Genomic DNA, 16,502 nt, shown 5'->3' on the forward strand with positions numbered 1-16,502 from the left:
GTAGATGGCAGCATGATTTCCCTATGTCTATGGCCACTTACTGTACCCTTTGGCATCTCTATTTTCAGATCTCTGTGCCACACTCTGGCTCCTGGTATGTTTACTGCTGCCCACTAAAGGTCATACCAATGTATATATAACTGTTCATATGTCTTGCAATGTTTTCAGAATGTTGTACTAATACACGTTTCAATCATTTGATAGACTCCAGATTTGTATTTGTTCCAAGGGTGTTTATTTAAGTGCTCATACGTAAAGGGGGATGTGCAGTGGGCTAGGGTGATGGTGGAGGAATGTCCAGTTAGAGTCCAGTCTCTTGGTATCACAGGTGCATTGTCCAATGGGGCATAGGAAGAGGAGTAATGGCAGTTCAAGGTGGACAGGGCGACAGAGTGGGACAGAAGGGTGACAATCAGGAGAGTCCTATTTCCTAGAAGGGTCTTGGCAATGTTCTCTGGCTTCTGCCTGGATCGCAGGGACCATTTGCGGGGTGGTTTTCCTTCTGCAGGGGGCGGGGTGCTGGTGGCCTGTTGTTCCTGTGGTGGGGCCTCTTGTCCACTAGCGCCGGCAGAGGTGGAGAGCTGTTCTTCGGTGTGGCTAGTGTCAGGGGCCTGTTGGTGTGCTACTGCCTCCCTCATGGTGTTGCCCATGTCAGCCAGAACCCCTGCATTGGTGACCAGGATGGTGTAGATGTTTTTTAGGTCCTCCCTGATCCCCAGGTACTGTCCCTCCTGCAGCCGCTGGGTCTCCTGCAACTTGTACAGTATCTGGTCCATGGTCTCCTGGAAATGGTGGTATGTTCCTAGGATGTTGGTGAGTGCCTCCTGGAGAGTTGGTTCCCTGGGCCTGTCCTCCCCTGTCGCACAGCAGTCCTCCCAGTTTCCCTGTTGTCCTGTGCCTCTGTCCCCTGAACCGTGTGCCCACTGCCACTGACCCCAGGTCCCTGATAGTCCTGTGTTTGTGGGGTTGCCTGGGGTCCCTGTAGTGGTGGACGCACTGCTGATTGACATGTCGTGGGGACAGTGGTATGGGCCTGCTGGGGGGGTGCTGTGCTAGTGTTTCCTGAGGGGGGAGGCTCTGTGGTGGGTTGGGACTGTGGCAGGGTAACCGACTGTCCAGAGGTCCCTGATGAGCCAGGTTGATCATCGTGATCCAGGCATGCAGAGCTGCTGTCATCACTGTGGGCCTCCTCTGTGGGGGGACTGGATGTTGCTGGCAACTCCTCTCCAGTGACGTTGAGTAGGGGTCCTGTGGGGATGAAAATGCAGTGTTATTGTATCTGCGTGTGCCATCTTGTGCATGGTGTGTTTCCCTGTATGGTTGGGATTTCCCTGTCAGCTTTGCCTTGTGTGCGTGGTGATTTTGTGGGATAGGTAACTCTCTCTAATGGGCATGCTGTGGTGATGGGTGTCCATGCAGGTCTGTGATGGGGGTCCATGGATTGGTGTTACATGCAGGGTTTGTTTTTGGGATGAGTGGGTTGTGATAGTAGGTATATATGTGGGGTGGTGGAGTGATGGGGGTGAGGGTAGGGGTAGGAGTTTGTGATGGCATGCAGGTAGGGTGGGAGATATAGTAGTAAAGACTTGACTTACCAGAGTTCAGTCCTCCTGCTACTCCTGCAAGGCACTCAGGATGCATTATTGCCATGACTTGCTCCTCCCATGTTGTTAGTTGTGGGGGAGGAGTTGGGTGTCCACCTCCAGTCCTCTGTACGGCTCCCTGGTGTCTTGCAACAACGGAACGCACCGTCCCCCGTAGGTTGTTCCACCTTTTCCTGATGTCATCCCTTGTTCTTGGGTGCTGTCCCACGGCGTTCACCCTGTCCACGATTTTCCGCCATAGCTCTGGCACTACGGGGATGATTTCCTCCACCATGACCCTTTGCTCCTCCTCTGAAAACCTGGGCTGTCTTTGGGTTGCCATGGATGTGGTGTGAGTGATATGTGTGAGGATGTGTGGGGTGATGTGTGAGGTGATGTGTTGTGGTGTGTGCTCTGCGGTGCGTGGATGGTGTATGGGTGATGGTGTTCTGTGGCTCAAATTGAGTTGGTGCTCCTGGCTTGTGTCTCTCTCTCTCTCTGATGGCAATTTTTTTCTCATTGAAAGGGTTGTGGATAATGTGGGTGTGTGTTTTATAGTGGTCTGAGTGTGTAGGTGTGGTGTGTGTATGTGTGTCAGGTATGTGTAGTTTGAATTGTCCAGTGTGTGTGTATTTTGAGGAAAATAGTAGAAGGACTCACTAACTGTGATCAAGACTTGTAATGAGTTGAAAATGCGTCAGTGGTTGCTGTAATATTCAATAAAGCAGGATGTATGTAAACCTCCTGGAGTGCGGTGAATATCTTTGGTATTAATATCTATCTATCTATCTATCTATCTATCTATCTATCTATCTATCTATCTATCTATCTATCTATCTATCTATCTATCTATCTATCTATCTATCTATCTCTCTCTCTCTCTCTCTATATATATATATATATATATATATATATATATATCCTTATGTATATGTAAATAGATCACTTTTATATGTACTTGTGGTTTCCCTGGGGGCAGGCCAATTGCAGCATTGTCAAAAGAGATCTTGCTATATGTATATGTGTATATATATATATATATATATATATATATATCTATATATATATATTGCACACTTCTCTTCCGTGGATATAGGAAAAAGGCAGCACTCCACAGCCATAACGAATTCAATCATGTTTATTCACCTACAGGGACGCGTTTCGGCGTTGCCGCCTTCATCGACCTGTGAGCCGCCATTTTAGCTCGTTTTTTATACTCCAATTGCAATGAACTCAATTAACATATATCATGCGAAAAACTGTTTTATTCACAAATTTTCACCATACATTTCAATTAAACAGCAATTAAATACAATTAGAAAATATACAATGTAAAAATGCATTAGCTTGTCGAGTGTCAATTCTTCAGTGTTTATAAAATGTGTTAAACTAACCCTCGCCTATAATCCATGAATACAACTATCTCTATTCAGTCAATGATCCTTTTCCAAATTCATTACCATTATGATTCAATAATAATATGCGTGCTGAATGATGATCTACATGAAATTCATTCCTTTATGTACACTTATTTTCTTAATGTATATGTGTATACATTTATAGTGACAAAATATTCTCATCAATCCTTGTGAGTATGGATCTCTCTAAAATTACTTTATTAATATAAGTGAATGTGCATCTCCTCACTACTATTCAATCCATTTGGCTCTTTAGTATCAAATGCCAATATGTATTTGGATTCTAATTTCTTTAAATATTTTTCTCTGTCTCCTCCCCGTACATCTTTTTTCACTCCATCTATCACGCTATACATTATTTCCTCTACTTTACCTCCGTGTACTTCATGTATGTGTCTAGCTACCGGGTAAGTCTCATCTCGATTTAAAATTGCCCTCAAATGTTGCCAAATTCTTAGGTGCACCTGCAATTTTGTGCTGCCTACATACATTTTGGGACAGCTGCATTTTAGTATATACACCACATGGTCGCTTTTGCAATTGTATTTACCTCTGATAGAGTGTATGATTTTACCTCCTACTTTGATAAAACTGATATTCTCTCCATTTTTGCAGGCTTTGCATTTAAAGCATTTATAGAAGCCATCTTGGGGTTTGAGCCAATTAGTATTAGACGTTACCTTTCTCACATCACTCTTGACTAAAATATCTTTCATGGATGTTCCTTTTCTGTATGTTATAACAGGTTTATTGCTTATTTGTTCCCCAATCACAGGATCACTCTTAAGCATGTGCCAATGCTTTTGTAGCAACTTTCTCATCTCCAAGTGTGCCATGTTGAACGTGGTTATAAACCTCGTTGTATTCTCTAACTTGTTCAATCTCTGTCCTGTTCTGTTGCATGTCCTGGATACTCCTCCGTGTTGTCTAGAAAATAGAAGCAAATCCCTGGTACGTGATTTTACTTTTCTCACTGCCCTTTCTAATATGGGTTGAGAATATCCCCTATCATGTAATCTGTAAATCATTTCTCCTTGTACCTCTTTAAAATTTTGCTCTGTGCTGCAAATTCTTTTGGCCCTTAGCAACTCACCGAATGGGATATTATCAATCAATGATTGTGGATGATAACTAGTGGCATGCAGAATACTATTGCCGGCTGTTGGCTTTCTATATAATGTTGTTTCTATTTTGTTATTGACAATCATTATTTTCACATCTAAAAATTCAATCTCATACTTATGGACTTTCCCAGTGAATCTTAGATTGCAATCATTTATGTTGATCTCTTCCAAAAACTGTGTAGCAGTACTCATATCACCTTTCCAAATTATAAAAATATCGTCTATATACCTTAACCACAAAATTATGTTGTCATTCCATTTATCCATGGGGAAATTGTTAAGGACCAATTCTTCCCACCACCCCATGTAGAGGTTGGCGTAACTTGGGGCAAAACATGTGCCCATCGCGGTACCCCGTTGCTGTTCAAAAATCTCTTGATTGAAAAAAAACATATTATGTTCAAGGCACCATTGTATCATTTCAACTAACATTTTACTATGCTGGTAAAAATGGATTGGTCTTGCACGTAAAAAGTGTTCAATAGCCTTTACCCCTAGATTGTGTGGTATGCTTGTATATAATGATGCAACATCTAGACTTATCAGCAAAAATTCACTCTCCCATGTAATGTCGAAAATCCTCCTCAAAAAATCCGTACTATCCTTCAAATATGAAGCTAAATTCATTACTAGAGGTTGTAGAAAGGAATCTATATATTGGGACACATACTCAAAAAGACTCCCTCTGATAGATACTATCGGTCTACCTGGCGGCTTTAAGGCATCCTTGTGGATTTTTGGTATCAGGTAGAATACCGGGAGTTTAGGAAAATCAACCTTCAAAAATCTGTGTTCATGATCATTAATTAACTCCTCTTTTCTCCATTGCTCCAGTTTATTGTCAAAATTTACCTTAACTTCATCAACATGTTTCATATCAATCCTTCTGTAACATATTACATCATTTAATTGCTTGTATGCTTCTTCCATATAATCCTCTATAGACCATATCACAACATTCCCCCCTTTGTCAGAACTTCTAATTATGATCCGTGGATTATTTGATAACTTATTCAAGGTCTTATAATAATTATTCTTATTTCTACTGATTTTGCTCATCATCTTCAACCTGAGAGCTTTCAGTTCTTTAGTTACGGTATCCGAAAATTGATCAATCATGTCTCCACTTGGGGCTGGAACAGTTCTAGATTTTAATTTAAAACCTGATGCACCTTCTTTGTCTAATCTTATTCCCTCAGATTCCAGTCTTGCAACTAGTTGTTCCTCACCAATCTCCTCATTTAAGTTATCTTCCAATGACCATAACTGTCTCATTAAGTGTATATCTTCAATTAGTAGGTTACCCTTCCATTTGTCAATTTCATCCTGTTCAAATTCTGGTCTCTCACTAGGTCTCTTTGTCTTTCTTTTACTGATAGCATGTATCTTTGATAATTTTAATTTACGTGTAAACAGAAACAAGTCAATACGGCTTTGCTCATAATTAAACCTATCTGGTTGGCAGAAAGAAAGACCTAAGGATAAGTTCTTAACATCTTCTTCTTCTAAGATAACATCTGTTAAATTAATTATTGTTTTATCATCGGTCAATACCGTCTGTTGCTGCGAGTCTTTTTCTCGCCCTCTTCTACATTTGTTTCTCTTCCCCCCTCGTCTTTTCTTCCTCTGCCTCTTCCTCTTGCTCTGTTTGATCCTCGCCATGGTCTGTGATTGGTCCTGCGATCTTTCCTTAAAAAATCAAATTCGTCCTGTAAAGAAGTATGAGTTTGGAGACGACCTGTATCTTCAAGATCAGTATCAGAACTTTCACTGATGTCTGTGGATTTCATACTTTCTATATCTAATCCTCTAGAGCTTTTTTCATTTCTTTTTAGTCTTCTCCAATAATCAAATTTCTTTGCAAATGTGTAGATCTGCCCTGTTTGGTAATCAATCGTGTCTCTGTTGAATTTACGTGCTTTTTTCTGTATGATTTCTTCCTCAATTTTTGCCAATCTCTCTTCCATAGCTGTTTTTAATGAGTCTACTAATTTTTTGTCAGTGAATCCATCGATTGTCTTTTCTAAATTTTCAATTTTCTCAATTGCTTTGTCTCTTTCGATTTGGGCGTATTTAACTAATATTCTCATCATTCCTGCAGAGCTCAATGCATTATGGGCTGCCCATTCTTTTAACAAATCCGGATGCGGATCTTCATATGTGGGCATGATGAAAATGCGTAATCCTCTTGGAATAATCTCTGCTTCTAAATACCTGTTTAAGGATTCGCATTCCCACCATTTGTTTAACTCTTTTTTCTTGAATTTTTCGAACTCTTTGAAAGATCCATAAACATCGGCTCTTCCTTCCGTTCTGTCACCACTCGAAAGCGCCGTTTCACTCGCATTAGATTTAAGAAAAACTAATTCAGCTCTCGCTTTCCTGTTTTCATACAAATCTTGAATTTTATGAGCCATTGTACTCCGTCTTCAGGCGTTTAACAATTGTGAATGTAAACACGATTATTTACTCGTTATGCACGCGCGCCGGTGTCTCCAAATGTGAAAGAATTGTCACTACGGCGTTTGACTCCGCAAATGTTCTTCATAAACATAAACAGCCGAGCATCCAGCGCTTACCGGTTCACGGCGCCCGTCACCTTCGGCGTCCTCCGACCCCTGTGTGACCTTGGAAAAGGATCATTGACTGAATAGAGATAGTTGTATTCATGGATTATAGGCGAGGGTTAGTTTAACACATTTTATAAACACTGAAGAATTGACACTCGACAAGCTAATGCATTTTTACATTGTATATTTTCTAATTGTATTTAATTGCTGTTTAATTTAAATGTATGGTGAAAATTTGTGACTAAAACAGATTTTCGCATGATATATGTTAATTGAGTTCATTGCAATTGGAGTATAAAAACCGAGCTAAAATGGCGGCTCACAGGTCGATGAAGGCGGCAACGCCGAAACGCGTCCCTGTAGGTGAATAAACATGATTGAATTCGTTATGGCTGTGGAGTGCTGCCTTTTTCCTATATCCACGAAAGAGAAGTGTGCAATATAATACGCGATGGCGTGCGTATGAGGAATAGCACCGTTGACGTTCAGGTGCCGAAAGGGAACGCCACAAGTGGAGTGTTTTATATATATATATATATATATATATATGTATACACATATACAAAAACATATGTAATATATACATATATAAAATACATACATATACATATGATAGAGAGATTTCACTCCCTCTAACGAGTCTCTCTCTCTCTCTCTATATATATATAAATATCTATTTTTTTTATAGCTGTGTGGTTTCCCTGGGGGGTGATCATGGCCTGAAACCACACATCTAAAAAAACAAAAATGGCCCACACAGGGGGCCAGCACTGCTTATGGGCGGCGACCCCTGTCAATTTCATTAAAAAATATATATATTTGTAACCCCTGTGGGGGGGGGGGTGACTGGCTGGCGGGGGAGCAGGGGGATTGTCGGCCCTTTTTCAGAAAGGTCGACACCCCCAGAGTAAATTCATGTGATGTGGGGTTTCACGGCCATGGAACACAGCATGGCTGTGGTCAACGGCCAGGAAACACTTTCGGGAAGGTCTTGTTTAAGAGGGGAGAATCTCCTGAAAGGTAGAGAGGCCTTTTTAAGCCTGTTTTCTCCACTGGAGTAGAAAGTAGCCTTACTTGCTGCTTCCTGCTCCAGTGGGGAAAACAAACTGTGACGTCAGAGCACATCACAGTGGGGTGACGTCACAGATTGACGAGTGGGGGTCGAGGGGAGACAGGGATGCTCTTCTGTGTCTCCCGAGGGGTTTTTAAATACAAACAAATCCCTCCCTTGTGCTGGCCATTGGTCGTGGTCTGCACCAAGGAGGGTGTGCGTGTTGCTTGACACACGCACCATTGGGGTTAAATAAATAAAAAAGTAAACGAAAGGTATGAAAGTAAAGTTGCTAAAAGTTTACCAAAAACACACAAAAAAATAACCTTGAATAAAAAAATGAAAACATCAAACCAAAAGTCCCTAAACATAAAAAAATACAATTGGCTGAGCATTTTGGTTTGTCTGTAGGCCATGCCCTGTGGCTGACCCTTGCTGCATACAGTTGAAGGCTGTGCAAAAGGGAGCCTGGTGGACGCCTGCAGATGCGAGGTGGATGGTTGTTCTGCAGGCTAAGCCTGTGGCACATTGTTTGCTGTGCTCTGCTGAAGGCTATGTGGAATGGGGTTTGGATGCTAGGGGAGTGTGGAGAGCAGAGCTTGACTGGAGGTCATGACCCCACCCACTGGACAAGATCTTTTGGCCCTTGTTCTCACTCTGAATGTATAAAACCAAAGACTATGCATTCTGGGCATCAATGCCCACAAACAAGAGACCGCAGGGCCTGGCCAGAGGTCAAGTCCTAAGTATCACCATCTGCTGCACACATTCCAAAGCCACCTGTGGAAGTTGGGGCTCAGTGCATGGCCCTTAAGACCTTTGACCTGTTGTCCATCCCTGCTGTGTGCATCTGAAGGAAGTGCAAAGTGGAATTTAGCCATTGTTGTTGGTCTGGAATCAGGATATGCTTATACAATTATGGGCTTTTTAGTGTATAGGGCTAATAAGCAATCAATTCTTGCTTCTTGTTGATTAAAGCCATGTGTGTTTGTGTCAAGGACTCCAGGAGGAGCACCCTCAAGCTCAAGAAATATCTGCCTATGGAAGTAGTGTACTGATGCGGATGAGAAGGCAAGGGCATACAAGAGGAAAGGACAGGCACACACAGGGTAAAGCACAGGAACAGGATAAAAAAAACAAAGCAACCTTAATGTGAACAAGCAGCGAACAGAACCAATACTAGCCAAACACGCTGGGTTACCACTAGGGTTGTACAGAGGTACATGGAACTTCCCACAGCAACAGGGAATGCCAGATTACTCTTACAGATAGTCACCCTGCAAACCTCACAGAGATGAGGCAGCAGACATGACTCTGTATCTCGACCCCACGGCACAAACCAGGACTGTATTGACATACATGAGATCAGGCCTTATAGGTCCAGTAAGAGACACAGTGGGACAAGCTTACTGGAGGTAGGGGCGCAGAGTTGACAGGGAGAGAACTGTGCACCAGCCGGGCACTTGAAATCACCAACTTTAGTCCTGCAGGGCAAGATGAGCTTACTGGAGGAGGAGGGAGGACCACAAGCTCCAGAGCACTGTGGAGTAGTCAGGGAGAGAACTGTGCACCAGCCGGGCGCTTGAAATTGGCAGTTTTCCTCCAGCAGCGAGGGACAAGCTTACTGGAAGTGGGGGCAAGACCACGAACCCCAGGGCACTGGGGAGTAGGCAGGGAGAGGAATGTGCACCAGCCAGGCACTTGAAATTGCCAGCTTTCCTTTTTGTTTAGGTGCTGTAAAGTGTGTTGGGTTGAACTGGGCAGTTCTTTGTAGGGTGGATTGAAAATGGCTGATACATAAAAGGGCCAATCGGAGACGCAAGGTTTGCATAACGTGATCAAACATAAACTTCTGTTCCTAGTCTATCTATGAGGACAACACAAAATAATACCACACAAAACAAACACTGTTGCAACTATGGAATCTATTCAACAGAATGAGTTCAGATGTACAATACTGATCTCAGAGTTATCCATTCAGAATTTGCCTATAATGGCTCAACCACCTTATGACTATACCAAAATAAAAAGTAGATGGAACATCTCATGTGGTTCCACAGCAGATATCTGGTAGCAATATCCTCTGCACTTTGGCCAAGGTGACTGTTATATCCAGGGTGAAACTGCTCAGGACTTGACTCTGAAATACGCTAAAGGCTAAGTAAAATGTCAGTGAAATTACCAATCTTACCCAAAGGCATATATTACATCAATAATTATTTAGGCCCATATAAGCACCTCTAACATTTACACACAGTTGCCATGGTGGAAAATTTGTTATTTTATCTTGGTTGAGGAATGGCAGAAAAGAAAGAATATAGGGGATCATTCCGACCCTGGCGGTGATGGACCGCCAGTGCCGGGGACCGCGGATGCACCGCCAACAGGCTGGCGGTGCATCCAGGCCAATTCTGACCGCGGCGGTAAAGCTGCGGTCAGAAAAGGGACACCGGCGGTTTCCCGCCGGTTTTCCCCTGGCCTGCAGAATCCTCCATGGCCATGGGGATTCCGACCACCCTTACCGCCAGCCTGGTTCTGGCGGTTGTGACCGCCAGGACCTGGCTGGCGGTAACGGGTGTCGTGGGGCCCCTGGGGGCCCCTGCAGTGCCCATGCCTCTGGCATGGGCACTGCAGGGGCCGCCTAACAGGGCCCCACAAAGATTTTCAGTGTCTGCCAAGCAGACACTGAAAATCGCGACGGGTGCCACTGCACCCGTCGCACGCCTTCAACTCCGCCGGCTCCATTCGGAGCCGGCTTCCTCGTTGAAGGCGCTTTCCCGCTGGGCTGGCGGGCAGCCTTCTGGCGGTCGCCCGCCATCCCAGTGGGAAAGCCAGAATGGCCGCAGCGGTCATTTGACCGCTGTGCGGTGATTCGACGGCTCCCGCCGGCCCTGCGGTTACCGCGGCCGGCGGGAGTCAGAATGACCCCCATAATGTTCAAAAGGATAATTAAAGATAACCTCTGACAAGTTCTTGAGCACAAGCCTAGCAGGAGAAATCAAGACGTTCTGAAACTTTGTCAACAAGAAGCTTAATTTGTCTAAGCATTAAGCAGAGGCCACACCGATTAGGAAAAAAGCTTTAAATAAATGTGAGGAATGGAGGCTTCAGAAACAAGTTCCCCTTGCGTCCTTTGTACATGCAATACAAAGTTCCAATCTAATTTTAGCAATTTTGCAGGCCAGAGTGAAGCTCTAATGTAGTTGGCAGGGTAATCCTTCAAACCCATCAAAAGGCCATAAGAGGCACACTTAATGAAGAGAGTGGACATGGCCAAATCACAAGTTAATTGCTCAAGAAGTACAAATAAAACCTAAGCAGGCTGACAGTCCATGACGTGAATCTCGATGGAAAAGCCCTACCTCTGAATGTAACCCAATCAAGGTCAAATGACCTCAAAGTAAAGGGGCAATAGGGCTCTTGAATGGCTAAAGCCAGTCTTGTAAATGTAAACAATGAGGGAAAATTACACTGAATGAAGAAGTAGAGTCCGCTCAGATGGTGGACTACACTAGTCTCTACCCCACTGACAGGGATGACCAGTAACAACAGTATGTGAGACTCTCAATTGCAGCCAGTCCGAAATGGCATAGCAGTCAGAGCTCTGTAACAGATCTCACATTTTTAAGGTAAGACTTGCTGACCATATTATCTATTCAGACAACTTTAACTGTATTCTGAGAGCACTGCTGAAAGTGTCTTCTAGTTGAAGGAATGATTACTATCTAATGCCAGTCAATTCCCTTGTGCAGATAGCAAGCCTAAAGTACCCCTTGAATCCCTACAGTTATAGTGCTAGCATCTGTGGCGAGTGGTGAGGGGAGGACGGGACCACCCAGGCCAGATTCCAGAGTACTAGCTCTCACTGCAAGTCAACGCAGATACTGTGAAATTTTAGGATAAGTTCCTTCTTGGGTTATGAGAATGTAAGCTAAGCACATATTTTGATAGGTGCCCCAGGTGAAACTTAGCTCATTAAATTATAACTTTTGATAACACCTGAAAGAACAAAAACACACAACAAATGTGATACAATTAAGCTAAGGAAACACATTCTGCTGCATGATGCAAAGTCTGCCTGGATGAAGAGCCCTTCACTGGCTAAGGCCGAGTCCTGTTCTTGCAGATAGGGCTGACAATAACTCCTCTTCTCGGCTCACAGTGGCAGATTCAGTACTAACGTAGGAATCATTATCATGCACCCTCTATTTTCCATAGGTTTATTTTAGATAGATATCCTGTTTTAGCATCAATCATAAAGGAGACAATGGCCCTCATTCTGACCTTGGCGGGCGGCGGAGGCCGCCCGCCAAAGTCCCGCCGTCAGGTTACCGTTCCGCGGTCGAAAGACCGCAGCGGTAATTCTGACTTTCCCGCTGGGCTGGCGGGCGGTCGCCTTCAGACCGCCAGCCAGCCCAGCGGGAAAGAGGCTTCCACGATGAAGCCGGCTCGGAATCGAGCCGGCGGAGTGGAAGCTGTGCGACGGGTGCAGTTGCACCCGTCGCGTATTTCACTGTCTGCGCAGCAGACAGTGAAATACATGTAGGGGCCCTCTTACGGGGGCCCCTGCAATGCCCATGCCAGTGGCATGGGCACTGCAGGGGCCCCCAGGGGCCCCGCGACCCCCCCTACCGCCATCCGGATCCCGGCGGTCCGACCGCCGGGATCTGGATGGCGGTAGGGGGGGTCGGAATCCCCGCGGCAGTGCAGCAAGCTGCGCCGCCGCGGAGGATTCAATGGGGCGGCGGTACACTGGCGGGACCCCGCCAGTGGTGCCGGTCCGACCGCGGCTTTACCGCCGCGGTCGGAATCCCCATTGGAGCACCGCCGGCCTGTCGGCGGTGCTCCCGCGGTCCTCCGCCCTGGCGGTCAAAGACCGCCAGGGTCAGAATGACCACCAATGTCTCCCTCTATAAGTCACTTTATTAGTGTTTCACCTTGATATTGAGTCAAGAATATCATAGGGCTACAATATTGTTTCCAAAATATTGTGCTGTTCAGAACATTATGGAACATACAATCAAATGTAAGAATATTGTTTTTATGCTTTATGAAAAATACTAATGTTTAGAATATCATTTACATAAATACCTTTGTATATTAAATTGCTTTTTAGTTAACTGTTGCTATGTTTTATCTTCATGTTGAATACTTCTACATTTTTAGTACTGTATAAAAATAATTTATTTTGAAACCTATTTTTAAACAATATTGTAATGCATTACAATTTGTGAGTATTCTGTTTTTGATTTAGTGTTAACATATTTTCAGTGATAAGAGCAATGCATTTAACTGATATATTTTGTTTTAGTTTATTCATTGATATGATAGTGTTTGTAATGGGTTGTTAACTTTGTAGGAGAAAAAGGTGGTACTTTTTAAAAAAAATTAATTATGTTAACATATATTTAATTTTTTTATAACTTATGTATTACACTAAATAAAATAATTATGTGTTATTTTAAAATACAGCTAAATTGCTTGTTTGCTCTTTAAAGGGGTGTAGAATGGGAGTTTTTATGTTAATAACAAAACGTAATAGTCCTCTTAATTTAATTAATATTCGTTAATGTTTGGAAGTTAATTATCAAAATTAAATATTATGGGTCTGATTACAACTTTGGAGGAGGGTGTTAATCCGTCCCAAATGTGACAAGTTCATTATATCCTATGGAACTTGTAATACGGTGGGCAGGATATCCGTCACATTTGGGACGAATTAACAACCTCCTCCAAAGTTGTCATGAGGCCCTATTTGTTTTCAATTAGACTTTTACTAATATTATAATTTATTATATTTATTAATTAATTATGTCAAATAAATATTTTTAAAAGGTTTTGGTGGATTTTTATGGAAAAAGGGTGTAAACTTTACACAAATAGGAATAAATGTCATGAACTTAAATAGTGAACTACAAATAAAATCCTAATTATTCATATATTATTCGAAAATATAATTATTTTTAGTTTTCTATATAGTTAGCAATTTTAATAAAATTGCTAGATTTTATTATTGTAAAAAATGAGTAAATTACACAAAAAAATAAAACAAACATGATTACACAGGGATGTAGATCTTTTTTTAAAAGGAATACATGATTTAAATTAAAAAGTTTTTAAATTGAAAATAATAAAGTATGTTTAAGTTGTTAATGTGAAGTTGGAGTTAGTATAGTGAATCCGAAGACCTAAAACCTAAACACTTTCCCCAGTGATACTGGATTTTGAGATACAATATTAAATCTCACCCTCCTCAAACTAAACACTTTCACCAATGGATGCGGAGTTGAAGTAAGAATAGTGAATATGAACCCCCCCAAATTAAAACATTTGCCAAAAATGGGGGGCTTAAAGTTAGAATGGTAAATTTGAACACCACAAGATTAAATACTTGGTGTCAATGATTTGAGGGAACCTACGAGATCACCTATAAGCCCTATCCTTTTAAGTCTGTGGCAAACCAGCATATGGTAGCTGGTATGTGTTAGTAGCAAGCCAGCCTAGGCCAAGAGCCAAACGTCTGGATTACAACAGGCAGCGATAGTATTTAAGCCCCACAATGATTTCAGGAAGTTGCTTGGTAACTATCATGTTGTATTAGCTATTTGTTTGTCGCTAGGTGGTTTACAGATTTCCGTTCCTCATCTTTGCCCCCCCCCCTTATGGGTTCCTTGGTATTCTGCTCCCTTAGACTGTTACTCTGACCTCACTCTCTGAATTGTTTTTCTCTTTGGACTATTACTGTGTTTTCCCAAACAGCTCTTCAACTCTTTGACTGTCTTGCTGACCTTGCTTTCCAGACCCTGTTTTAAGTTTGTGGTTTTGCTGTGTTTTTGCTTCTCTTCCCCTGCTAACATGAGCCCTGATCTGTTTCCTGAGTTTGGGACTTGCTGGCTTCACTCCCATTTAGTACAGGTTCTCTATGGCCCGCCTTTCTAAAGACAGTGAATATATATGCTTGTTAAATACTTAGCCGGAATACTATGCGTTTTTCTTAATACAAACACACTGCACGTATCATCTCTGATTAGTGAGTCCTTCTATCACTAGAGAGTCTCTGTGCACATCCGTGCTGCAACCATAGATAAAACATTAGGGAAGGCTATGCTGAAGAAGACCCAGGCATGCTGCTTGTGTAATGTTCTATTACCTTTAAGGTGTGCATCTTACCCAGTATGGGTTCTGGTGAGATGAGGGCATGTCCTCAGGCCTAGGTCCTATGTTAAGAGCCACATTTTCAGTTTACTCTCTCTCTCTCTCTCTCTCTCTCTCTTCCAAACCCATTGCCTTCCCATGTGGTATTTGACTTTGGCACATGCTCCTTGATATGAATAGAGAAACTCTCTGTGGACTAAGGTATAGTGTAATAAAAGATATTTGCAAAACCAGAAAATATTTTTCCCAGTGAGGTTGGTTTGGAGTTAGAATAGTGAATTTGAGCTCCCCAGATTTAAACACTTTGCTGATGAGTGTGTTTTTTGAGTTAGAATAGTAACCCCTCCCCCCAAAAAATTAAATGCTTTCTCAAATGGGTGTAGGGTTTGAGTTAACATAGTAACTATAAACCTCCCCCAAAATTATTCACTCTATACAGTGAGAGTCAGTTTGGCGCTAGAATAGTAAAACAGAACTTTCCAAAATGTAACACTGTAGGAAAGTAGAGTATTATTTGGAGTGGACCACCTTAAAGGATAAGGACACCATCTGCTAGAAGTCACAGAAACCAAATAAAATTACCTGTGCTCAAATCCTGATAATGTGACAAAAAGTAGTCAGGCAGAAATGAAGGCATGTGTAAAGTAATTAAGCAACACCTAAACAGTAGAAAAAGTCAAGAAAGATGATAAAACCCCACAACCAATTATAAGATAACAAGAAACGAGTTAAAGTTACTAAGAGAAATCAGGAAAATAAAAGTTGAAAGCAAATAAACACCTAGAAAAATAAAGTGCCAAATGTAAGTCAATGTTTGTGGTAGACTGGACCAATGTGCAATTTTAGGTGACTACAAAGAAGCTGTAGTGGATTGATCCCACTGAAAGACTAGAAGTCAAAAGCTTAAAAAACTTTCTAAGTCCCACTTCAGAAAGGGACGTTGTCATGTTCTTGTAGAAAAAAGGTTGACATTTCTTCCGAATTCCCACACAGAATGGCACTTTGTCACCTTTTTGGAAGACTTTTTTGCTATAGCCACTCTGCTCAACAGAGGGAGAGAGGAAGGGTCCTCTAGAACAACAGGGAATATCACATTTTCCTCATCACCAACCCCAGGTTCCCCTGTGGGTCATCATAAGTGTAATGCCCATTGACTCCCAAATATTTGAAGGTATCATTCCTCCACTCTGGTCCTATAAGTGTAATATTCATTGACTCACAAATATTTGAAGGAATCATTCCTCCACTCTGGTCGTATGTCTAGCAGTCCCTCCAGTGCAGACTCCCACACCTGCCCATGTAGCAACAGGCATAATTTCATCCAGTTTAGTTTCAGCCCAGAGATGGTGCCAAACACATTCAGTGTCTCACCTGTAGAAGATCCTTCTGTACATTCCAGAAGTAAACAAGTGTATCATCAGCGTATAACGAGATGACCTCTAAGTACCAATATTTATAACCCCTATTCAGGACCTCTTTGTCTAAAGAGGTTTCCCACAGGTTTGCTAGTGCAGGTGTTCTAATAAAAAATATTAGTGAGTGTTCATGTATTCTGAATAAAGGGTTTGTGTAGAAAATAATAACGTAGAAAAATAATGCAC

The sequence above is a fragment of the Pleurodeles waltl genome, chromosome 2_1 (assembly GCF_031143425.1).
Source record: "Pleurodeles waltl isolate 20211129_DDA chromosome 2_1, aPleWal1.hap1.20221129, whole genome shotgun sequence".
NCBI classification, from domain to species: Eukaryota; Metazoa; Chordata; class Amphibia; order Caudata; family Salamandridae; genus Pleurodeles; species Pleurodeles waltl.